The following is a 25901-nucleotide window of genomic DNA, read 5'->3' as shown; positions in this document are numbered from 1 at the left end:
TTCAGAATCGACTTACCCATAGAAGACATACGGTAGTGATGGAAGGCTGGAGGTCCGTGACTAATGGTGTTTCACAGGGATCCGAAGTAGGACCTGCGCTGTTTGTGATATATTTAAATGACTTGGATGAAAATGTAGATGCATGAGTTAGTAAGTTTGCAGACGACACAAAGATTGGTGGAGTTGTGGATAGCGTAAAAGGTTGTCGAAAAATACTTTGGGATATAGATCAGTTTCAGAAATGTGCAGAGAAATGGCAGATGGAGATTAATTGGGGTAAGTGTGAGGTATTGCAATTTGGGAAAGCAAGGAAAAGTATACAGCTAATGGCTGGACCCTGAACAGCATTGATGTACAAAAGGGATCTTGGGGTTCAAGTGGTTACACAGTAGATAGGGTGGTAAAGGAGATGTATGGCAAGCTTGTTTTTATTGGTCAGGATGTCATGCTTGCAGCTTTATAAGACTATTGTTAAGCCACATATAGAATATTGCATTCATTTCTGGTTGCCTCACTACAAGAAGGATGTAGAGGCTTTGGAGAGTGTTCAGAAGAGGTTTACCAGGATACTGCCTGGATTAGAGTGTATGAGCTATAAAGAGAGGCTAGAAAACAATGTTATTTTCTCTGAAGTGGCAGAAGCTGAGGGAGACTTGATAGAAGTCTATAAAATAATGAGATGCATAAATAGTGTTGACGGTCAGAATCTTCTTCCCAGAGTTGAAATATCTAATACTTGGGAGCATGCATTTAAGGTGAGGGGGAAAGTTGAAAGGAGATATGACAGGCAGGTTTACACAGAGAGTGGTAGGAATCTGGGATACGCTGCCAGAGGTGGTGGTGGAGACGGATATGATAGGGGCATTTAAGGGACTTTTGGATAAGCATAAGCAAATTTGGCGACATGTTCGGTACAACATTGTGGGTTAAAGGGCCCATGCCTGTGTTTACTGTTCTATGTTCCATATTATATGTTCTAGGGTGCTGAGATGGATAATCAATCATGATCATACAGAATAGTGGAGTAGGCTCGAAATGCTGAATGGCTTACAACTGCACCCATTATTTATATTTATATATGTTTAAAAGTAAAGGTAACTGCAATTATCCAGTTCACTGCTCCTCTGGAACAAGTAGCATAACCTCTTTCAGCTTAGTGCTACAACCAAGATCAAAACTGCTGCAACCAGTAGTGCTATCAATATAAATACAACAAACTTGTGTCCAAATTAGCCAGAATGAATTAATATTTTTGTTAGTGTTGTTAGTGTTTTAAAAACAGTTTAGGGAAATTGCATGACATCCAAATAAACAAAATTTTGATGTTTCAATTATGTTATGGGATCAGAATATGTTTTAATTTAAACCCACGATGATCTTCCAATATCGCTGCTGCAGAATGTATTAATTTTAGTTTATGAATCCTTAACTGTCATCCAAAACAGTTGAACACAGAGCATGGCCACAATATGGAGCAAACTTTGCATATAAGAGGATGTGAAATAACAGAGTAGTATCAAGTAAAATAGGATGCAACATAATTAAATTAAAAACTTCTAACTAATACTCAAACTACAGAATAACCATTTTAAATATATGATTTTTGAGTAAAGACAAAATAATCTTTTCTAGAATATGAACAATGTTTTAGAAATTAGAAAACCTCCCATTTTCAATTCAAATACCAAAAAATCCCCATCAAGTTATAATAATTCTATAAATCTGGAAATACTTTATAAACACTTTATAGGCAGTATGAATGTCGCAATACAACAAAACTTAATAGATTTCTATTACTTTACTTTAGCCTACTGGAATTCCATTAAGCTATATTTCCTACAGACAGTAGTTAAGATTTTTTTTTGTGTGCAGAAGACAAGTCAGATTACTTCAAGTATATTAATTTAACACAATTGGATCTCTTCAGGCCTTTTCTGCACATTGAATAGAAAAACTCACTTATAGAGACATAGAATTCAATCTACTCATCCATGCTAATCAAATATCTTAATCTGATCTAGTCCCATTTGGCCCTCGAAACCCTCTCTGCTCATGTACTCATCCAGATGCCTTTTAGATGTCATAATTGAACCTGCCTTTACCACTTCCCCTGGCAATTCATTCCATACACACACCAACATTTCCAAGGACAAGTTGCCCTCGAATCGCTATTAAATCTTTTCTCATCTTAAATCTAAGCCCTCTAGCTTTGGACTCCCCTACCCTGGAAAAAAGACCTCAGTTATTCATCCCATCCATGCCTCTCATGGTCACCCCTCAAGCCATAGAGTCATAGAGTGATAGAGACGTACAACATGGAAACAGACCCTTCGGTCCAACTCATCCATGCCCACCAGATATCCCAACTCAATCTAATCCCACCTGCCAGCACCTGGCCCATATCTCTCCAAACCCTTCCTATTCATATACTCATCCAGATGCCTTTTAAATGTTGCAATTTTATTAGCCTCCACCACTTCCTCATTCCATACATGTACCACCCTCTGAGTGAAAATGTTGCCTCTTAGGTCTCTTTTATATCTTTCCCCTCTCACCCTAAACCTATGTCCTCTAGTTCTGGACTCCCCAACCCCAGGGAAATTTATCCTATCCATGCCCCTCATAATTTTATAAACCTCTATAAGGTCACCCCTCAACCTCCGATGCTCCAGGGAAAACAGCCCTAGCCCAACCTCTCCCTATAGCTCAAATCCTCCAACCCTGGCCACATCCTTGTAAATCTTTTCTGAACCCTTCCAAATTTCACATCTTTCCGATAGGAAGGAGACCAGAATTGCATGCAATATTCCAACATTGGCCTAACCAATGTCCTGTACAGCCGCAACATGACTTCCCAACTCCTGTACTCAATACTCTGACCAATAAAGGAAAACATACCAAACATCTTTTTCATTATCCTAACTACCTGCGACTCCACTTTCAAGAAGCTATGAACCTGCACTCCAAGGTCTCTTTATTCACTCCCTCGGACCTTACCTTATATATATATAAGTCCTGCTAAGATTTGCTTTCCCAAAATGCAACACCTCACATTTATCTAAATTAAACTCCATCTGCCACTTCTCAGTCCATTGGCCCATCTGATCAAGATCCTGTTGTAATCTGAGGTAATCTTCTTTGCTGTCCACTACATTTCCAATTTTGGTATCATCTGCAAACTTACTAACTGTATCTCTTATGCTCACATCCAAATAATTTATATAAATGATGAAAAGTAGTAGACTCAGCACCAATCCTTGTGGCACTCCACTGGTCACAGGCCTCCCGTGTGAAAAGCAACCCTCCACCAGCACCCTCTGTCTTCTACCTTTGAGCCAGTTCTGTATCCAAATGGCTAGTTCTCCCTGAATTCCATGGGACCTTTAAGATCCTCTGGAATATGAACCCCTCAGATAATCCAATGAAAAAAATTATGGTCCTATGCAATATATATTCTCTGATTTGGCTGATGATACAACACAAATACAATGTCAGCTCTTCAATTCTGCCGACAACACATCATACAAAAATGGGCTAGAACGGAATATAACCTAAACACGGAAAAATCTTTCTGGATCTAACTATAGACATCATTCTTTGAACATAAAAATCGAACCTTATGGAAAGTTCAATCAATGGAGTTTCATATGGTGAGTTAAGGCCATTGAAGCATTCAGGTCAAGCACAGTTCAAGGCTGGGATGATAACTGGAACCAAACAGATGAAGTCAGGGTGAGGGGGAATGGAGGAGAAAGAGTAGAAAAGAAACAAAAAGGGACAGACAGATGAGAGAATACATAAGGGAAAGAAGAAATTCAGAGGTGAAAAGAGAACATTGGGTGCAAAGAATAGAGATGCTGTAGAGATGTTGGGTGGTGGGGGCAAGGGAGAGGGAGAGACAGGGAGAGAAGGAGGCATGTGCACCAAGCAAGGAAGTGGCTATATGCCTCCATAATCGTTTTGTACATCAAGGTACTTAATTTCAGATTGCAAACAGCTACTTCCTGACACAATTGGCTTTAAGTGCATGTTAGTAATAATCCCCTCCCCTTTACACTTGTCAGCAGCCATGAGGCTCTGACTAGGAACAAGATAATGATAAATTATCTCAGTGAGGAAGGCTTTATGAATAGACAGACTAAGCTTTAAATATAAAGAGTAAATACAAATTACTTAAGAGAAACTTCAACCAACTTTGCCTAAAATTCATAATAAAAGGGAAAAAATCTGTAAAGCTTAGTTTCCACATAGAAAGAACTAATCATATAACCGCATATTAAGAAATGGCATTTCTACATCAAGGTCCTTCAATGCTGTACATTGAAGAACTGCAAAACCTTTTGAGACTACGTATAATTCAACAAGTAACAGTTCCACTCATCAACAAATTTCAGGCTTGCAAGATATAAGGAACCAGTATATTTTATACTCCTGACCTGTTGACATGTCAACCAGCTGCAGTGCATTCCGCACTAAACCTAGGTTGCTTGCCGTTGAAGTGGTAAAGACAAGAATGCTTGCCAGGCTTGCCCTTCAATACCCTTGCCACCACACAAACCAGCCTTCCATTCATTGACAATCTATACTTCACTGCCTTGGGAAAACAACCAACATGTCAAAGACGCTGCACTCTCCTTATAATCGCTTCAGCTCTGACAAAGAGCCATCTAGACTCAAAACGTTAGCTTGCCTGGATGTTACCTGACCCACTGTGATCTTCAGCATTTTTTTGTTTTCAGTTCATAATCAAAAACACCTCCGACCCCAGTTATAATTTCTTCCACTCTCTTCCGTCAGGCAGAAGATATATAAGTTTGAACATACATATGAACATTGGTCCCTCTCTCTGCACCTTCTCTGTAGTTGCAATATTGTATTCTGTACTCTGTTCTGCTACCTGGTGCACTTAATGTGGTATGATCCACCTATAGAGCATGCAAACCAATGCTTTTCACTGTATCTTGGTACATGTGACAACAAGAAATCAAATTAAATCAAATTCAATGTGAATTCCTGGATTGGGGATTTATCTATAGTAAATGGACTGCAGTGATTCAAGCAGGCAGCTCACCAATACCTTCTCAAGGGTAACTAAGCGTGGGTAATAAATCTAGTCTGACTCGTCACACCCACACCCCATGACGGAATTTTTAAAAATTGCTCACTATTCCAGGATAATCCTGGAATGCACAGATTCACGATCCCCCTTCAAAAAATCATATTTCCTCTCCTGCAAACCATTTCTTAAATACCTCTCGCCTGTTTCCTGCACTATGGTTTGCTCTGTTTGTTGATTGAGACTATCCAAACCACTTGCTCTATCTCTTCCTTCCCTTCACTACATTTATTTTAAGACTTTGCATTCCTTCCTGAAATCCATCCTAACATCCTAATCCAGAATTTGCAACTTTCTATAGTTTCTCTCTGATCACCCAACCTCTCTAAGCTTACCTTGACCTCAAGTCTCACTTCCTATTCCCTTAGCCCTCCTCTCTGATAATTACTTCCTTCCCTGATTTTCATTTTGTTGATATTGATAACAGTTTTTGCTCCTTAAGTATGTCTCCCTCTCTATGGAATCTGCTCCATTCAGGAAACATTGATCTCTCCGTCTTTGCAAACTGTCATAGCCAATCTCCACTTTTCTCTTCAAAGGCATTGAAAATGTAGCCTCCTAAATCAATGACCATCCTTTTCAGAATTCTATATTTGGTTTTCACCCTTACTACAATACTGAAATGGCTTTTATCAAAGTCACAAATGATATTCTATATGACTATGACAAAGCTAATTTAACCCTCTTCATTCTTTTATCTATTGCTTTTGAAGCAGTTGGACATGCCATCATCCATCTGGAATATGCTTGATTTGATTTAGTTTTGTGTTGAAACTTTATTGCTGGAACAGCACAGCAGGTCAGGCAGCATCCAGGGAACAGGAGATTCGACGTTTCGGGCATAGGCCCTTCTTCAGGATTTAGTTTTGTCAAATCGGAGTCAGAGTACCACCTGTAAAGGCTTTTCTTTATGTTTGTGCACTGTTACCTGTGATTCTCCACAATTAACTATGTTTAGTTTTTTTTTATTTTGTACAAACATTTGTGCCTCAGCAATGTCAACCAAAAACACAGCACCATCTTTCACAAAGATGACACCCACACATCTACTTTCCTATTACCTCTCCAAATTGAGAGACTACTCTAGACTGGATGAGCAGAAATTTCTTGCAATTAAATAGTGGAGAGAAGAAATCAACTTTATTTAATCCCAACAAAAATTTTGTTCTCTAACCATCAACTCCCCACTCTCCATGGCAAACTTCTAAGGCTAAAACAGATTCTTTCCCACCTTGGTGTTACATACAGGGTTCTGAAGAGCTGAATGGCCTAATCCTGTTCCTGGCTTAGATGTTCATAGGTATGTTCATAAACTAATACCATAACCAGTAATTTTAACTTTTTAAATTTGATTTCATTACATTTTGTGAGGCTTACACTCAGAAAACTTTATTTTTGAATGGGACACCTCTTATTTAAATAGTGATAGTGTGTTGCTGGAAACCTGCAGGGATTTGAATCACAAATAAAACTAATTAAATGAATTTTAATCTGCAGCTGGTTCAAAGCAAACATTCTCTCCTAGTCAACTGTACAGTTAATACAGGTTTGATAATGTAATTTTGATATTGATTTAATTTGCAGTTCATTTCTAATTTATAAAGTAATAAGATCCTGCTTATATTCTTGATATATTTATAAACAAATTGCTACAATAAAAATCATGTAAAAAACCATCTCTGTTGCTCTTTGCTCCTTTAAATGAAAATAATGGATGGTGTCCGTTCTTTTTTTCCTTTCCTATTCAAAATGCTAATTGAACATTTTTAAGAAGAAATGAAGGTTTTTGCCTACTAAAGTATCAATATCTGTGAATTATTTCAACACACTAACAAGCACCTCCACCCCATATTCAGCAAAAACATAATTACAAACTGCAAGGGGCGGGCTTGCTGATTAAGCCAATGCAACACATCAAATGCTTAGAACTGGTTGCAAATGATAAAGTGATTTGCTGGCATCTGGAGGAATTTGAAGAAAAACAGGCTGTTGTTTAACACATATTTCTTGTAGATGCATTAGCAATGCCTCAAATCAACTTTGGAAAATTTTGAATGTATTCCTGATAAATATACTGTAATTCCAAATGCTGTGCCCAACAACTATCTTTATCACATCTTTTTCTATTATTTACATATACACAGCACAGAAGTAGACCATTCACCCAAAATATTTATGCCAGCAAGTCCTGAAGCCGACTGGTATGCCTTTGTTGAAGTAGGATATCCTAGCCAAGTAAGAGAAAAATATATTAAGACTACAATACTTAATTACTTTGCTACATCAGGGATTTCTGGAGAGTCTCTCCATGCTGTTTTTCACACTGAAGCTGCTCCAGCCTATCCTCTGGGTCCACCTCTCTCAGACTGAAAAAGAGCAATGAAAGAGGTGGATCCTGCAGTTAAAGCAATCAACAGGGATTGATTAATATGGAGTACCCTCTTCTCTTTAACCCTGACTCCCAAGCAAGGATGACTGAGAGCTCCTAGGATAGGAGTGTGTGTATAATCCCTATTTGCATAGCACAGCCTGTTCTCCAACAACTCTGCTACTCCTGCCATCAGATTAAGACCTTGTTCCACTAAGAACATGTGGTAATTGGTGTGCAACAGGCACCCACTGTTAAATCAAACCTGCACATGGGCATATTTTCCGCACCTCAAAATGAATCTCAGGATCTGAAACATCAGAACTCTCATGAACAACCCTAGTAGCCCCAAACTTCAATGTCACAACACGATTGTAATCCTGGATCTCCAGTGCTCGTCACCAACATTGTTGGCCTAAGTAAGACACAATGAGCTGAAGAAGACCAGCTTCAGAAGTAATGAGTACAACTGCTTCTGAAAAGGAGGCCTGAAGAAGAACATTGATTTAACGTTCACTGTAAAATACTTCAAAATGTCTTCCTAATATGAAGATTACAATATAAATAATTGTAATGTTAGGATTTTGCCAAACATATGTTCAGGTCAGTTGCAATTGCAGTAAAGCCAGAAGATCTCTAATCACTAAACATGAATATTTGGTGTTCTGTACAAAAATATATTAGCTGGATGTTACTTAGTTTAGTGAGCAAAGCTTTCATAAAGATATGGTCAAGACATGGTACTTGTCAAGATATGGTCAAGCCACTGATGGCTGCAGAATTATAGCATAACCAACACATTCAGGAAAGGACAGATCATTGGAAAGGAAACAAGGTATATTTCTAGACTGGGTTATAAGCATAAAGAAGGCAAAATCGTACATATGGGTCATTCAACAGGTTGCTTGGTCTACTAATCTTCTTTAATTCTCCATGGCAAATGGTGGAATTTGAATTCAATTAAATAAATCTGGAATTAAGAGTCGACTGATGATCATGGAACCATTGTCAATTTTCGGAAAAACCCATCTGGTTCACTGATGTTCTTTAGGGAAAGAAATCTGCCATCCATACCTGGTCTGGCCTACATGTGAGTCCAGAGCCACAGCAACATGGTTGGCTCTCAACTGCCCTCTGAAATGGCCTAGCAAGCCACACAGTTGTATCAATCACTAGAAAGTCACAACAAAGAAATGAAACCAAATGGACCACCTGGCATCAACGTGGACCGGAAAAGACAATGACAAAAACACAAACGGCCTGTTACCCATGTAAAGTCCTCCTTACCAACTACCAGGGGCTAGTGCTGAAAGGGAGAGCTGTCTCACAGACTAGTCAAGCAACAGCCTGACATAGTCATTCTTACAGAATCATACCTTACAGATAACACCCCAGACACCACCATTACCATCCCAGGATATGTCCTGTCCCACGAGCAGGACAGATCCAGTAGAGGTGGTGGCACAGTGGTATAATGTCGGGAGAGAATTTCCCAGGGAGTCCTTGACATCAATTCCAGACCCCATGAAGTCTCATGGCTTCAGGTTAAATGTGGGCAAGGAAACCTCTTATTGGTTACCATGTACCACCCTCCTTTGGCTGATGAATCAGTACTCCTCCATGTTTAACAACACTTGGAGGAAACACTGAGGGTGGCAAGGGTCCAAAATATATTCTGAGTGGGTATTTCCATGTCCACCACCAAAAGTGGCTCAGCAACAGCATTCTTGATCAAGCTGGTTGGGTCCTAAAGGATATAATTGCTGGACTGGGTCTGTGGCAGGTGGTGAAGGAACCAAGAGGAAAAAACATTTTTGACCTCATCCTACTAATCTGCCAGCTGCAGAAGCATCTGTCCATGACAGTATAGGTAAAAGTGACCACTGCACTGTCCTTGTGGAGACCAAGTCCTGTTTTCACATTGAGAATAACCTCCATTGTGTTGTGTGGCACGATCACCTTGCTAAATGGGACAGACTTCAAACCAATTTAGCAGCTCAAGACTGGGCATCCATGAAGCACTGTGGGCCACCAACAGCAACAAAACTGTACTCCACCACAATCTGCAATCTCATGGTCTGGCATATCCCCCACTCAACCATTACCATCAAGCCAGGGGACCAACCTTGTTCAATGAAGAGTGTAGGAGGGCATGACAGGAGCTACATCAGGCATACCTAAGAATGAGGCGTCAACCTGATGAAGCGACCAAACAGGACTACATGCATGCCAAATGGCATAAACAGCAAGTGACAGACAGAGCTGAGCGATCTCACAGCCAATGGATCAGATCCAAGCTCTGCAGCCCTTCCACATCCAGTTGTGAATGGTGGTGGACAATTCAACAACTCACTGGGGCTCCACAAGTATCCCCAACCTCAATGATAGAGGACCCCAGCGCATCAATGCAAAAGATAAGGCTGATGCATTTGCAAAGATCTTCAGTCAGAAGAGCCAAGTGATGATCCATCTCGGGCTCCTCCAGTGGTCCCCAGCATCACAGCTACCAGTCTCCAGCCAATTCGATCCACTCCACATGATATCAAGAAACGGCTGGAGGCACTGGATACTGCAAAGGCAATGGCCCTGATAATGTTCCGGTAATATACTGAAGACGTGTATTCCAGAACTTACCGCTCCCCTAGCCAAGTTCTTCCAATACTGTTACATTACTGGCAACTACCCGACAATGTGGAAAATTGCACAGGTGTGTCCTGTGTACAAAAAAACAGGTCAAATCCAACCTGGCCAATTACCCGTCCAATCAGTCTACTCTCCATTATCAGTAAAGTAATGAAAGGGGTCATCAACAGTGCTATCAAGCAGCACTTGCTCAGCCACAACCTGCTCAGTGACGCCCAGTTTGGGTTTCGCCAGGGTCACTCAGCTCCTGACCTCATTACAGCCTTGGTTCAAACATGGATTAATGTATTGACCAAGTATGGCATCAAGGAGCCCTGGCAAAACTGGAATCAATGGGTATCGGGGGCAAATACTCTGTTGGTTAGAGTCATACCTGGCACAAAGGAAGGTGGTTGTGGTTGTGGAGGGTCAGTCATCTGAGCTCCGGGACAGCTCTGCAGGAGTCCTTCAGGGTAGTGTCGTAGGCTCAACAATCTTCAGCTGCTTCATCAATGAGCTTCCCTCTGTCATAAGGTCAGAAGTGGGGATGGTCACCAATGATTGCAAAATGTTCAGCACCATTTGCAATTCCTCAGTTACTGAAGCTGTCTATGCTCAAATGCAACAAGATCTGGACAAAATCCAGGCTTGGGCTGACAAGTGGCAAGTAACATTCACGCCACAGAAATGTCATACAATTACCAATAAGAGACACTCTAACCACCATCCTTGACCATCACTGAATTCCCCCACTGTCAACATCCTTGAGGTTAGCATTGACCAGAAACTCAACTGTACACACCACATAAACACAGTGGCTACAAGAGCAGATCAGAGACTAGAGATACTGCAGTGTGTAACTGTGGTGTAAAATTATGTCCCAATACATGTGTGAATCATAATGTAACACATGTATTGGGCCAAGCAGTGGAATGTGGTGAAACGGTTAAAACTTATGTCCCAATACATGTGTGAATCTAACCGGAATGGAGGTGTTGCTTAGTCCCGTGTGAATCTTATTACACACCTCCCCGTGTGAATCTTCTTATCTGTATGTAACCAGAATGGAATGTGTTTTTTAGCCTTGCTCTGCTGTTCACATGAATGTTTATATCTGGAAAAGAGTATATCAGCTGGAAAAGTCTCCAGTTCGGGGAGTCTGCTCCGGGGTTACGTTTAACCGCCGAGCGTGGGTTGTTGGCAACCGCTCTACGAGAACTGACGGCTCCCAGTTCCGGTAACATGTAGAGTGAGTATAAGCCAGACCCGTTGTAAGTATGAGACCTGGTTGTGGCGACGCTGTGGGGAATAAAATGCTCATATTCTAGCAGACTCGCCTCTTGGTCGTTTGTTCTGTGTCAGACTACTCTCCTACGAACCTGACCTTGAGAATTTTTAAAAACATTTTGACGCTGCGAGCAGGGTCAATCGCAATTGAGGAGAGATTTTGATACAGAACAATGTTTTGGAAAAAGACTAAGAAACCAGAAGAACAAACTGTGGAGGTCCCGACCGTCCCGGGATGGCATGGATGTGGGCATGTACGTGGCAGTTTGTTTGAGAAATGGTGGGGGGCGACCGGAGGAACCCCAGGGTCGCTGCTGTCCACCCTTGAGAGGATCCCAGTCCTGCCGAAGAACCCCTTGCCTGGGGTACAGCGGAGGATGTGGGCATGTCCAAAAAGCTGAAGCGGAGTTAACAGAATTGAATGGGATTGAACTGAACTGAACTGAGTGGAACTGAAGTGAATCAAATTGAACGGAACAAAATGGAACTGAGCTAAATTGAATTGAAATGGACGGAACTGAATTGAACACAATTGAATTGAACTGAACAGACCTGAACTGAGCTGAATTGAACTACACTGAATTGACTGAACTGAAATTAACTGAAACGAATTGAACTGAATTAAGCATAATGTAACACATGTATTGGGCCAAGCAGTGGAATGTGGTGTAAAATTATGTCCCAATACATGTGTGAATCATAGTGTAACACATGTATTGGGCCAAGCAGTGGAATGTGGTGAAACGGTTAAAAATTATGTCCCAATACATGTGTGAATCTAACCGGAATGGAGGTGTTGCTTAGTCCCGTGTGAATCTTATTACACACCTCCCCGTGTGAATCTTCTTATCTGTATGTAACCAGAATGGAATGTGTTTTTTAGCCTTGCTCTGCTGTTCACATGAATGTTTATATCTGGAAAAGAGTATATCAGCTGGAAAAGTCTCCAGTTCGGGGAGTCTGCTCCGGGGTTACGTTTAACCGCAGAGCGTGGGTTGTTGGCAACCGCTCTACGAGAACTGACGGCTCCCAGTTCCGGTAACATGTAGAGTGAGTATAAGCCAGACCCGTTGTAAGTATGAGACCTGGTTGTGGCGACGTTGCGGGGAATAAAATGCTCATATTCTAGCAGACTCGCCTCTTGGTCGTTTGTTCTGTGTCAGACTACTCTCCTACGAACCTGACCTTGAGAATTTTTTAAAACAGTAACTCACCTTCTGACACCCCAAAGTCTATCCACCATCTACAAGGCACAAGTCTGGAGTGTAATGGAATACTTCCCACTTGCCTGGATCGGTGCAGCTGCAACAACACTCAAGATGTTTAACACCATCCAGGACAAAGTAACCCACTTGATTGGCACCAAATCTACAAACATTCAATCCCTCCACCACTGGTGCTCAGTCGAAGCAGTGTGTGCTATCTACAAGATGACTGTAGAAATTCACCACAAGCCCTTAGACAACATCTTCTAAATCCACATCCACTTCTACCTAGAAGGACAAGGGCAGCAGGTACTTGGGAACACCTCTACTTACAAGTTCCCCTCCAAGCCACTCACCACCCTGACTTAGAAATATACCCCTGTTCCTTCACTGTTGTTGGGTCAAAATCCTGGAATTCCCTCCCTACAGGCATTATGGGTCAACCCACAGCAAGTGGACAGCGGTGATTCAAGAAGGCAGCTCACCACCACCTTCTCAAGGGTAAATAAGAATGGGCTATCAATGCTGGCCAGCCAGCGAAGCCCAGGTCCCACAAATGAATTTTAAAAAAATAAAGATTTTACAAATAATGTATATTGCCTCTCTTGGGAAAATTAATTGCTCTCATGTAGCATAGATGTGTTCCTATCTGTAACCCATTCAAATAAGATGACATGGGGATTTTCGATGAAACTATAGCTGACATGAGTTTTAACAAATCCTAGTGACCGGAGCAGTTCAAAGACCCGATTAAGATAAAAGTAGAAATTCTTACCTCTTTCAGATTACATATTCTGTGATCCCATCAGACTGTCATAACACATTTGGGCATCCAAACATAACTTGTATTGAAATTACGTATTCTTAATTTAGTTAATTCATAAAAAAACAATCATTGCAAGCTGCTCAACCAGGTTTGTAAATGCATGAACTGAAGCAAATGCTTGAACGACTAACATTTCTTCAGCTCATGCAAGTTAATATCATTTGCAGTAGTATGAACATGTTGCTGATATAAATACTTGTGATGAGACTGGAGGTGGGGATTTTAGTTTCAATTCGAAACGGTTTGCTTTTCTTATCTCTGTTCACTAGAAATTCATTAAGCCTTTTTAAGTTCTCTTTAATTAGCATTATATATAATATATATTTGATTCTGAAACAATTTTTAGGCAGCACAGCTGCAACTTTGCATGAATGCTCAGTCAGTAGGTCCAGAGTTTGGCTGAAATTCACACTTTATTTTTCTCAAGGGGAGAAACCTGTCAGTTTTGATTTTAGAAAAGCAGATCAGTAAGCCTTATTGCACATGTCCTTCCATGGGTCAAGGCACCATTTATGTCATTGCCCAATTCTTCTGTCACTCAATTACAGTATATATTTAGAAAGCTAACTGGCAAAGAATTAGAAGGAAGCAAAATATTAAACATCTGTATTTTGCTCCTGAACAATGTATACAAAAAAGCAGAACTGAAGGAACATACTGATCTAACCAAAGGCTCTTGGATCATATTATTCTTTAAGCACAATTAACAGAATACTTTAAACACAACATAACTAATTTGTCTTTCAACTCTGATGCAAAGTGCTTCTTCAGCTTTCAATCTTCTGATTATAATAAGAAAAGGATTTTGCAGCAAAATATATAGAACAAATCCTCATTATGTGTAGAGGATAGGGGTACAGGATTTCCATGGATAACAAAAAACGTGGATATTGCTCCAACGTAACTTTATTATGTACCACAAAGGATGGCGCAATCAGATAGAATGAGTCAATGAACAAAAGAAACAGAGTCTGGGTTGACCCACAGTATGCAGACCCGCAGATAGTGAATCAGTTGATACCAAGGAGTGAGTCTACTTTATACATTATGTTCAATAATTTGCTGAAGAACAACATCTTGAAGCATTCACAAGTCATTCGCTTTTTATCTGCACCTTTCAACTAAAAACGATTTTGCTCTGGAAGCGTAAACTGATAACAGGTCATGATCATGAGAAATAGAAATTAGAAGCAGGCAAATTTATTCATCATTCCTGGTCTGCCATTCAATCAGATCATAACTTAAAATATATATTCCTGCTTGACCCCCCCCCCATAGCCTTTGATATCCTCATTGATTAAAAATCTGTCTAACTCAGCCTTCAAAATACCAACTGATGCAATCCCACTGTTTTTCATGGAGACAATTCCAAAAACTGATGACTCTCCAAGAGATTAAATTTCTCTTCATCTCAGTCTTAAATGGAAGACCCTTATTTTTAAATTGTGCCATGATTATTTCATAGAGAGAACATCCTCTCAGCATTTACCCCATATTTTTCATTAAGACCCCAGCTGGCTCTTCAGTAAACCATAAATCTGAGATCATCCAAAACTCTGCTACCCATATTCTAACTCATGCCAATCCTTTAAGATCGTCTGGAATGTGAACTCTGAAACATGATATTTGGTGACATAAAATGGAGCATGACTTGGCCGGCACCATGATGGAACACTCACAGAATATATGTCTCCACATATTACAAGAGACCCATTTCAGAAGACTATATCTTAAGTGCATAGCTCCTGGACAAGAAAGTAAGAAAGGAGCTGTCATGATAATGGAGGAAGCCTGATGTACTTATGGACATATTGAACTTATAATTACAACAATTTTTAAAGGAACATGCAGCCAAAATATCACTGTATACATAAATTCAGTGGCAATCTGGAAAGAGAGAGAGACTCTGGAATGTTGCACCTAACAAGGTGTTAAAGAAGCTTCACTGTAACTGAACTCGTAGAGATCAAAGAACCCCAACTAGAATCCAATGGCAGAAAAGGTAGTATGGTAATGGAAAATCATGTTTCTATGTCACAAACTGCATGGAGATCACAAACAGTAGAGATTGCAGGTCAAGTAGTGTGCTAGAGGTTCAATAAGTGGCAGCGACTAGAAACTAAGGTTTTCTATAGTGAACACATCTGTAGCAATTACTTGCAGTTTGAACAACTTTGAGTCAGAGTTGAGCAGGTGCAGCCAACTAGACACCTTGCTTTATGAGGCAGTCACATTCCTTAGATTCAAACTTGGTCTGTGACATGAGGCAAGGAGACCAGCACCTCTGGCCTTTGAACATAGAACATAACAGCGCAGTACAGGCCCTTCGGCCCTTGATGTTGCGCTGCCCTGTCATACTAATCTGAAGCCCACCCCACCTACACTATTCCATGGAAGTCCATATGCCTGTCCAATGACAACTTAAATACACTTAAACTTGGCGAATCTACTACCGTTGCAGGCAAAGCATTCCATACCCTTACTACTCTCTGAGTAAAGAAACTACCTCTGACATCCGACTTATACCTATCTCCCCTCACTTTAAAGTTGTGTCCCCTCGTGTTTGCCGTCCCCATACTTGGAAAAAGGCTCTCCCTGTCCACCCTATCTAACCCTCTGATTATCTTGTATGTCTCTATTAAGTCACCTCTCAACCTTCTTCTCTTTAACGAGAACAGCCTCAAGGCCCTCAGCCTTTCCTCGTAAGACATTCCTTCCATACCAGGCAACATCCTAGTAAATCTCCTCTGCACCCTTTCCAAAGCTTCCACATCTTCTTATAATGCGGTGACCAGAACTGTACACAATACTCCAAGTGTGGCCATACCAGAGCTTGGTACAGCTGCAGCATAACCTCTATTAATAAAGGCCAAGACACTGTATGCCTTCTTAACAACCCTGTCAATTTGGGTGGCAACTTTCAGGGATCTGTGTACATGGACACTGAGATCTCTTCGCTCATCTGCACTCCCAAGCATCTTACCATTAGCCCAGTACTTTGCATTCCGATTACTCCATCCAAAGTGTATCACCTCACACTTGTCCACATTAAACTCCATTTGCCACCTCTCAGCCCAGCTCTGCATCCTATCTCTGTTTCTCTGCAACCTACTGCATCCTTCGTCACTATCCACAACTCCACCGATCATAGTGTCGTCCGCAAATTTACTAACCCACCCTTCTAAGCCCTCATCCAGGCCATTTATAAAAATGACGAACAGCAGTGGACCCAACACCGATCCTTGCGGTACGCCGCTAGTAACTGGATACCAAGATGAACATGCTCCATCAACTACAACCCTCTGTTTTCTTTCAGCAAGCCAATTACTGATCCAAACTACGTCTCCCACATCCTATTCCTCCGCATTTTGTATAATAGTCTACTATGGGGAACCTTATCGAACGCCTTGCTGAAATCCAGATACACACATCAACCGGTTTACTCTCATTTACCTGTTTGGTCACTTTGTCAAAAAACTCAATAAGATTAGTTAGGCACAACCTACCCTTCACAAAACCATGCTGACTGTCCCTGATCAGATTATTCTTTTCTAGATGGTTATAAATACTATCACTTATAACCTTTTCCAACATTTTACCAACAACTAAAGTGAGACTCACTGGTCTGTAATTACCAGGGTTGTCTCTACTACCCTTTTTGGACAAGGGAACCACATTTGCTATCCTCCAGTCCTCAGGCACTATTCCTGTAGACAATGATGATTTGAAGATCAATGCCAAAGGCTCAGCAATCTCTTCCCTTGCTTCCCAGAGGATCCTAGGATAGATCCCATCCGGCCCAGGGGACTTGTCTATTTTCACACTCTGCAGTATTTCTAATACCTCTTCCTTATGAACCTCAATCTCTTCTAGTCTAGATGCAAGTATCTCTGTATCTTCCTCGCCAACATTTTCATTTTCTATAGTGAACACTGTCAAAAAATATTTATTTAGTGAGATTAGATTAGATTACTTGGAGTGCTTCCCCTATCTCCTCTGACTCCACATACAACTTCCCACAATTATCCTTGATTGGCCCTAATTTAACTCTCATCATTCTTTTATTCCTGACATACCTATGGAAAGCCTTAGGGTTAACCCTGATCCTATCTGCCAACAACTTCTCATGTCCCCTCCTGGCTCTTCTGAGCTCTCTTTTTAGGTCTTTCCTGACTTCCCACAAGCACCCTAACTGAGTTTTCACATTTTGTCCTAACATAAGCCTTCTTCTTCTTCTTGACTAGGGATTCCATTTCCTTAGTAAACCACGGCTCACGCGTTCTATATCTTCCTCCCTGCCTGACAGGTACATACTTATCTAGGACACACAGGAGCTTTTCCTTGAATAAGCTCCACATTTTTAATGTGCTCATCCCCTGCAGTTTCCTTCCCCATTCTACGCTTCCTAAATCTTTCTTAATTGCATCATAATTTCCCTTCCCCCAGCTGTAACTCTTGCTCGGTGGAGTACACCCATCCCTTTCCATCACTAAAGTAAACCTGACAGAATTGTGATTGCTGTCTCCAAAGTGCTCACCTACTTCCAAATCTAACACCTGGCCAGGCTCATTACCCAGTACTAAATTTAAAGTGGCTTCGCCCCTTGTAGGCCTGTCTACATACTGTATCAGGAAACCCTCCTGCACACACTGGACAAAAACTGACCCATCTACAGTACTCGTACTGTAGTGTTCCCAGGCAATACTTGGATAGTTGAAGTCCCCCATGACAACTACCCTGCCTCTCTCACTCCTATCAAGAATCATCTTTGCTATCCTTTCCTCTACATCTCTGGGACTATTCAGAGGCCTATAGAAACTCCCAGCATGGTGACTTCTCCTTTCCTGTTTCTAACCTCAACCCATACTACCTCAGTTAACGAGTCCCCAAACATCCTTTCTACAACTGTAATATTGTCCCTGATCAACAATGCCATACCTCCCCCTCTTTTACCATCTTCTCTGTTCTTACTGAAACACCTGAATCCCGGAACCTGCAACAGCCATTCCTGTCCCTGCTCTATCCATGGCTCCGTAATGGCCACAACATCGAAGTCCCAGGTACCAACCTATGCTGCCAGTTCACCCACTTTATTTCGGATGCTCCTCACATTGAAGTACACACACTTCAAACCAGGTTCTCGCTTGCCAATGTCAGATAATTGATTTTGGAACTCCCTACTCTCATCCTCTTCTGTACCTGTCCTACAATTTTGGTTCCCATCCCCCTGCTGTATTAGTTTAAATTCACCTAAATAACTTTAGCAAATTTCGCACCCAGGATATTGGTACCCTTCTGGTTTAGATGAAGACCATCCTGCTTGTAGAGGTCCCACCTAACCCAGAAAGAACTCCAATTATCCAAAAACCTGAAACCCTCCCTCCTGCACCATCCCTGTAGCCACGTGTTCAACTCCTTTCTCTCCCTATTCCTAACCTCACTAGCATGTGGCATGGGCAGCAAACCAGAGAAAACAACTCTGTTTGTCCTAGCTCTAAGCTTCCATCCTAGCTCCCCGAATTTCTGCCTCAAGTCCCCATCTCTCTTCCGACCTATGTCATTGGTGCCAATGTGGACCACGACTCGGAGCTGCTCCCCCTCTCCCCTAAGGATCCCAAAAACACGATCAGAGACATCACGGACTCTGGCATCCAGGAGGCAACACACCAACCGTGAGTCTCTCTCGTCCCCACAGAACCTCCTATCTGTCCCCCTAACTATCGAGTCCCCAGTGACTACTGCTCTGCTCCTCTTCCCCCTTCCCTTCTGAGCAGCAGGTGTCCCACTGCTTTCCCCTGGTAAGTCATCCCCCCACAACAGTATCCAAAACGGTATACAGTAGTGCCTCGACATATGAACGACCCCGTTCATGAACAAATTGGTTTACGAACAGGATTGTACGTAAAGTTTTGTTTCAACGTACGTACGAAATTCAAGGTACGAATGCAAAATGCCCGTGTGCGACCATGTGGTTTCATTGTTCTGCTTTGCTATGCACTTGTTGAACGCAAAAGCTCTCGGACCCCGCGTGATCTCATTCAGTTTGTCTTTGGCGCGTGCGCTGTGAATAGCGTTCGTTGCTACGTCCAAGCATTCTTACGCTATCCGAACAATGGGAAAAATTGATTCGGTTCGCGAACCGGGTCCCGGAACGGATTAAGTTCGTAAGTTGAGGCGCTACTGTATTTATTGTTGAGGGGAATGGCCACAGGGGACCTCAGCGCTCCCTGCCGGTTCCCTTTCTGTCCCCTAACTGTCACACAAATATAAACTGTTCTACTTACCCTTCACAGAAGTCCTTTGCTCGCTCCTCCCTCGCTGGCCTGAAGGTAAGAAGTTTAAATATACTTACCAGCCTTCCCGACAATTACCTCGCACCAATGTCACCTCTTCCCGGCTCCCGCCTCTCGCTGCTCCGAAGTGGACAGTTACAAAGTTCTTGCAAGCTGTGTCAATGAGCGTGGGAATCGCAGGGAGGATAAAAGTTCTGCTGGCACAGGTTTCACTTGAAATGAGCAGGGATTCAGTGTCCTGACAAATGGAATGACTATGGATGTACAGAGGGTCTTAAACTAATTGTGGTGGAGAGGGGGATATTGGAGAGGAGTTTGTGAAGTATTCATAACTTGATCAGTTCCAACTGCTTAATAAAACTTATTGAGTCAAGAATTCTGACTGCTACAAGGTCCCTTCCTTTCAGCACAAGCTCTGCAATCTGCTCCATTTCTAGTATGTTTCTACCAGCCATGGTGAATACTCGCCACCCAAGTAGCTACTTCCTGTAAGCTCTAATATAACAACGGAGCTGTCTGTGTCTTCCACAGCACCAATTCTATCATTCGTGGGAGTAAATCCACAAAGTCTGTAGCCAACAGTGTGTCCCAGTCACTTTCCCTTTGTGCGGTGATGCCAAAATAAGGTCTAGAACCAGGGTCCTTATTGCCCAATCCAAACTTTCAGTCTCCAGTACAGGTCAGTGCTCCATTGAAAAGTTACGACATAGAACGAGGCCTTTAAATTCATTGTATCTGTGTCAGCAGAATAAAATAGCACCCATTCTAATCCACTTAATAGCACCAGATCCATAGCCTTACAGGATACAGTGCCTCAGTTGCAGATTTACACTCCTTTTAAAGGAGATTATAGTTTTTATTTAAACCATCAAACTGAGTAGGGAATTCCAGACATTTACAACATTCTGGGTGAAAACGTTTTTACTTAAGTCCCCACTGATGATTCTACCAATCACCTTAGATCCATGTCCCTGGTAATTGATATCACTACTACAAGAAGCACCCACTCTATCCACTCTATCCTAATCACTCATTATTTTGTACACTTGAATTAGTCACCATTCAGTGATCTCTGTTTTGTTTATTCATTCACAAGGTGAGGCTATTACTGGCTAGGCCAGCATTTATTGCCCAGAAAGCAGTCAACAACAATGCAGTGGGCTTGGAGATGCATGGAGGCCAGACCAGGTAAGGACGGCAGTTTCCTTCCCTAAAGAACATCAGTGAATCAGAAGGGTTTTCCAACAATGGATTCATAGTCACTATTCAACTCTTAATTGCTGATTTTTATTGAATTAAAATTCCATGTTGGGATTTGAACCCGGGTCCCAGAACATTTCCTGAGTCACTGGATTAACAGTCCAGCAATAATTCCTTTAGGCCTCTGCTTCCCCTTTTCTGAGCAAAGCAACTCAAGCTTTTCCAATCTTTCCCCATAACTGCAAGTTTCAAATCTTGGCAACATTCTTATAAATCTGTGTTCTCTCCAGAGCCATTATGCCCTTTATCTAATGTGGTAACCTGAAGTGTACACAAACCTCAACATTACATCTCTGTTTTTGTATTCAATACCTCACTGTCTGAAGGAAAGCATCCTATATGCCTTCTCTGCCATCTTAGCTACCAGTCCTGCCATCTTCATGGGCCTGTGGACTTGCACTGTAAGATCTCCCACTTGCTCTATGCCTCTCAATATTCTCTTGTTTATTATGCCTTCCCTTGCTTTGCTTACCTCCCCAATTAAATAACCTTGCACTTCTCAAGATTGAATTCCATTTGCTACCCACTCAACCAAACCATTGATATCATCCTGCAGTCAAGTCACCATCTTTATATTTAACTACATGGAAAAGTTTGGTATCTTCTGTAAATTTCCCAATCATGTGTTTCTCTTATGTTTAGATCTAAATCATTAATATATAATACAAACAGCAGGGGATCAAACCCTGAGCCCTCTGAAACACCACTGGAAGCCACTTTTTATTTGCAAAGACATATAATGGGCATTGCCCCTTTTATCACATCACTCAGCCAATTGTGGTAATGCCTTACTGAAATCCAGTATCCTCAACATCCTCACTGCCCTCATCAATCGTTCTGTTACTTCCTCAAAAACCTAATGAAGTCAGTAAGACATGAATTTCTCTTGACAATCCATGCTGACTGTCTCAGATTCATTTGTGCCTTTCTAAGTAATAATTAATTCTATCTATCAATTAATGCTAGTAATTTGTACATACACAAAGTGAAATCTAATGGCCTTTAATTATTTGGCTTGTCTCTTGCACCTTTCCTGAATAATGGCACAAAGTTCACAGATGTTCAAACTTCTAATTCGTCAACTGTACCAGAGAAGATTGAAAAATGATCCTTAAACATTCACTATTTCCTCTTTCTTCAGTTTAGCACACCTATCCGAATGTATACATGTTTTACTAATCATGTCCCCTGAGTGCCTGCTTTGGGTTGCACCATTCGTCAAAGACACCTCCTGAGATATCGGGCAGATTTCATACTTCAGGATTAATGTTAAATATTTAGTGGCAGAATAAAAGCCAAGAACTAGAGGGTAGTCCACCCCCTGTGAACTGTTTGCATGCCAGAATGCATGCCATTTGTTGAGATTTGTAGGCATAGGTTTGGATTACATTTTGTAAAAACATTTTTTTTTCTTATGTTTATGACACTGCACTCTTTGGGCATCTATGTTTGCCTGAAAGTTCACTGTTATGCAAAAAAGCTGTTTGTATATGTTCATTATCATTTGCACTGACAATAAAGGAATTTGATGTTCAGGCAAATGAAAAGAAATGAGGACACACCATTGTATGTTATTACCCTTTTGAGGCTGATAGCAATTCCCTATGTAGGCGTGCTTATTTATTTTGTATTGCTTATTATATTGCTCATTTTTTGTGATTGCATTATGCGCTCACTAAAGACAAACAGGCATAGGAGTAACAGGACAATAGTCACCTCACCTTATACCTGTATTGATGACTCTGACTATGGCTAAACCAATATTTAACAGGCAGGACACATGAAAGATATTGGTATCTAATTCTAGAGTACACAAACATTGTTAATAAAGACTGGAAAAAGGTGTGTGAAATTTTGATTTATACATGGAGCTAAATCTACTTGTAAAACCTCAGCTATCTCTAAAGAGATGGGATAATTTTTCAACAACATACTAACAATAAAGAGACTTGTTCTCTGCTATTTTTTATCTGAAAATCTCAGGTGATTAAGGAGATGGAAGTATATTGGCAATGTTACTAGTGTAAGAACGCAGAGACCCAGGCTAATATACTGAGGACACATATTCAAATCCAATGATAACTACCAGTGGAATTTAAATGCAATTAATAAGATCTGGGATTAAATGCTAGCCATGAAAACACTGCTGTAGAAAAAAATCTGAAACCACTAAAATCTACCATCTTTACCTGAATGGCCTAATGTGACTCTCAATCCATTGTCATATCATTTACTGAGAACTACGCTGTGAAATGTCTTACCCAGTCCTTCACTTCAAGGACAGTTAGGATAGAGAGCAAATGCTCACCTTATCAGTACTGCCCACATTCAAGTAAAGGAATAAAATAGAATCTGCATTCTCTTATTAAAAAACAATGTTTTTCCATGCACAACAGAATACAATTCACTCCACTTGTTAATCACAGAAAATTTTAAAAACACGCATGTGGCAATTCAATGCTAATTTAAAATCCAAAGAAGCAATTCTTCAGTTTACTATAAAATGATTAATTAACTTAAAAAAATACCTCGTGAAATGGATTACAGCAATGAGATTGCTTTTTGCAAAAAATCAGAATTTCATCTCTTAATTTCCAATTAAATGAAATATTTAATAATACTTTAGATTACTTCAGCAATCCTACTGAAATGTGAATCTTATTTATAATTGTTTGCAGTTTATTTTATTATTTGATTCATACCAGATCTCTTATGGTATTGTCTGAATTATGTCAGAGGTTTCAGTAGAATGGGTGGGACGTGGAAGTGAGAAATTAACATGCATCTAGCCTTTAACTTTATTGAAAAGAATTTCTATTGGCCTCTTTCTGATTGTTGCGTATGATCAATTATTGATATTCCATTAAAATCCATACAGTCCACAATTATCAGCTGTATTGGAACTGGGTATCAATCAGGTACTGTCAGGGTTGGAGAGCCTGATGTAACTGAGCTCTGCATTCAAAGAATTTTCTCCTGTTTGGAAGATGTGTTGCAGACTGCCACATTCCAAGGTCCACATGCTGAAGAATGCACTAAAACTTGGGGCAGCTGCTGCCAATGTGCAGTGGGGAAAGTCCAGTGTCTGAGGTCTTCGTGCTAAAGTTAATATAAGGAATCGTTCAGTTATCAGACCAATCCCACCCCACAGCCTCAATGTATGTAAATATAGTATTGTATGTGTTAGAGATGCCAATCAACCCTACCGCCCCGTGGCCCAACATTTCAACTCCCCCTCCCACTCTGCTGAGGACATGCAGGTCCTGGGCCTCCTCCACCGCCGCCCCCTCACCACCCAACGCCTGGAGGAAGAACGCCTCATCTTCCACCTCGGAACACTTCAACCCGAGGGCATCAATGTGGACTTCACCAGTTTCCTCATTTCTCCTCCCCCCCACCTTACCCCAGTTCCAACCTTCCAGCTCAGCACTGTCCTCATGACCAGTCTTACCTGCCAATCTCCCTTCCCACTTATTCGCTCCACCCTCCTCTCTGACCTATCACCTCAGTCCCCACCCCCCATTCACCTATTGCACTTGTGCTACCTTCTCCCCGCCCCCCCCGCCCCCCCCCCCACACCCCGCACCCCCGACTTATCAGAGGAAGTTTATAAGCAACTAGTAGGTGGGGATGAGTAATATTCAAAGAAACATTATGGCCGGTAAATGCCTTAGAAGTGTTAAATACTCTTTCATTGGGATTTGGGAGGGGGAAAGGGGTCAAGGAGTCCTTTGCTGATGTGAGGGCGTAACAGACCACTTCATCCCAGCTGGACATTTTATTGTGACTTTGAAAAAACAAATTGTTAGTGAAAGAGCATCTCCCCCGTTTCTCTTTTGTGACGTGCAGATTTAGACCTCTTTGGGTAGGGGCAAGGCTTACCACGGCTACCCATAGCACAATTGAAATCAAACTGGCATAAAACACCTTGACATTGAGACTTGTCCTGTAAACAAACTGTCCAATCATCATGATGTAGTTGACCATTGCAACAGTCATTCTTGGTAACGTTCCATGCATCAAAGGAATCAGTCTCTTAGCACACAAGGACATCTTTTCGGCATAAATGGTAGACAGTCTCTGGTTGCTCAAGATCAGACTGGTAAATAGTCCCTTCTTGAACACTAATGCCAATGACGACGAGTCCACATAACAGGGTAAATTTGATCTTCATCATCACCTCCCTTGCAAGGGGCTCGTCCAATGACCTTGCAATGATGGAAGTGCCCAGCGACCTTATCAGCAGTTGGGTTGGTGAGGAGAACCTGAAAGGGGCCCTCCAATTGAGGCTGCAGCGTGTTCATTGTAATAGAATATAAACCGTTCCTTCCTTGCCCAAGTGTGTACAAAAATGCACGTAATCAACTAAAATAGGCAGCAGCAAAGAAGGAACACAAGCTTATCCAGTAGGGTCAACCACATTTTGGTTTGAGTATCGAGGGAGTACCCTATTTGAGGCCATAGTTTGTGCTCTTCAGCAGGGGACTTCCCCTGTGATTTCTGTACCTTACCCAGATCTGGCGCGTATATCCCCATATTATCTCTATCCAGGTTGTGCTGGGGGCCCAATGGGACCAGACATTTGGGGTGGAAGGCTGAAAATGTGTTGCTGGAAAAGCGCAGCAGGTCAGGCAGCATCCAGGGAACAGGAGAATCGACGTTTCAGGCATTAGCCCTTCTTCAGGAATGAGGAAAGTTTGTCCAGCAGGCTAAGGTAAAAGGTAGGGAGGAGGGACTTGGGGGAGGGGCGTCGGAAATGCGATAGGTGGAAAGAGGTCAAGGTGAGGGTGATAGGTCAGACTGGGGTGGGGGCGGAGAGGTCAGGAAGAAGATTGCAGGTTAGGAAGGCGGTGCTGAGTTCGATGGATTTGACTGAGACAAGGTGGGGGGAGGGGAAATGAGGAAACTGGTGAAATCCGAGTTC

General features: G+C 41.6%; 1 protein-coding gene and 1 pseudogene across 3 annotated transcripts in view; both read right to left on the bottom strand.

The window, feature by feature from the left end:
- hspa12a (heat shock protein family A (Hsp70) member 12A) overlaps nucleotides 1–25901 on the bottom strand; it is a 265691-nt gene that overhangs the window by 182170 nt on the left and 57620 nt on the right. The gene's annotated exons all lie outside the window — the stretch shown is intronic.
- Nucleotides 3940–25151, bottom strand: LOC148145953 (uncharacterized; annotated as a pseudogene).

This window comes from Chiloscyllium plagiosum, unplaced genomic scaffold (assembly GCF_037043375.1).
Source record: "Chiloscyllium plagiosum isolate Xiang-an unplaced genomic scaffold, Cpla_swu_hap1 HiC_scaffold_22, whole genome shotgun sequence".
Classification (NCBI taxonomy): domain Eukaryota; kingdom Metazoa; phylum Chordata; class Chondrichthyes; order Orectolobiformes; family Hemiscylliidae; genus Chiloscyllium; species Chiloscyllium plagiosum.
Note: the sequence above shows the minus strand (reverse complement) of the source record. Positions and strands in the feature narration are given on the sequence as shown.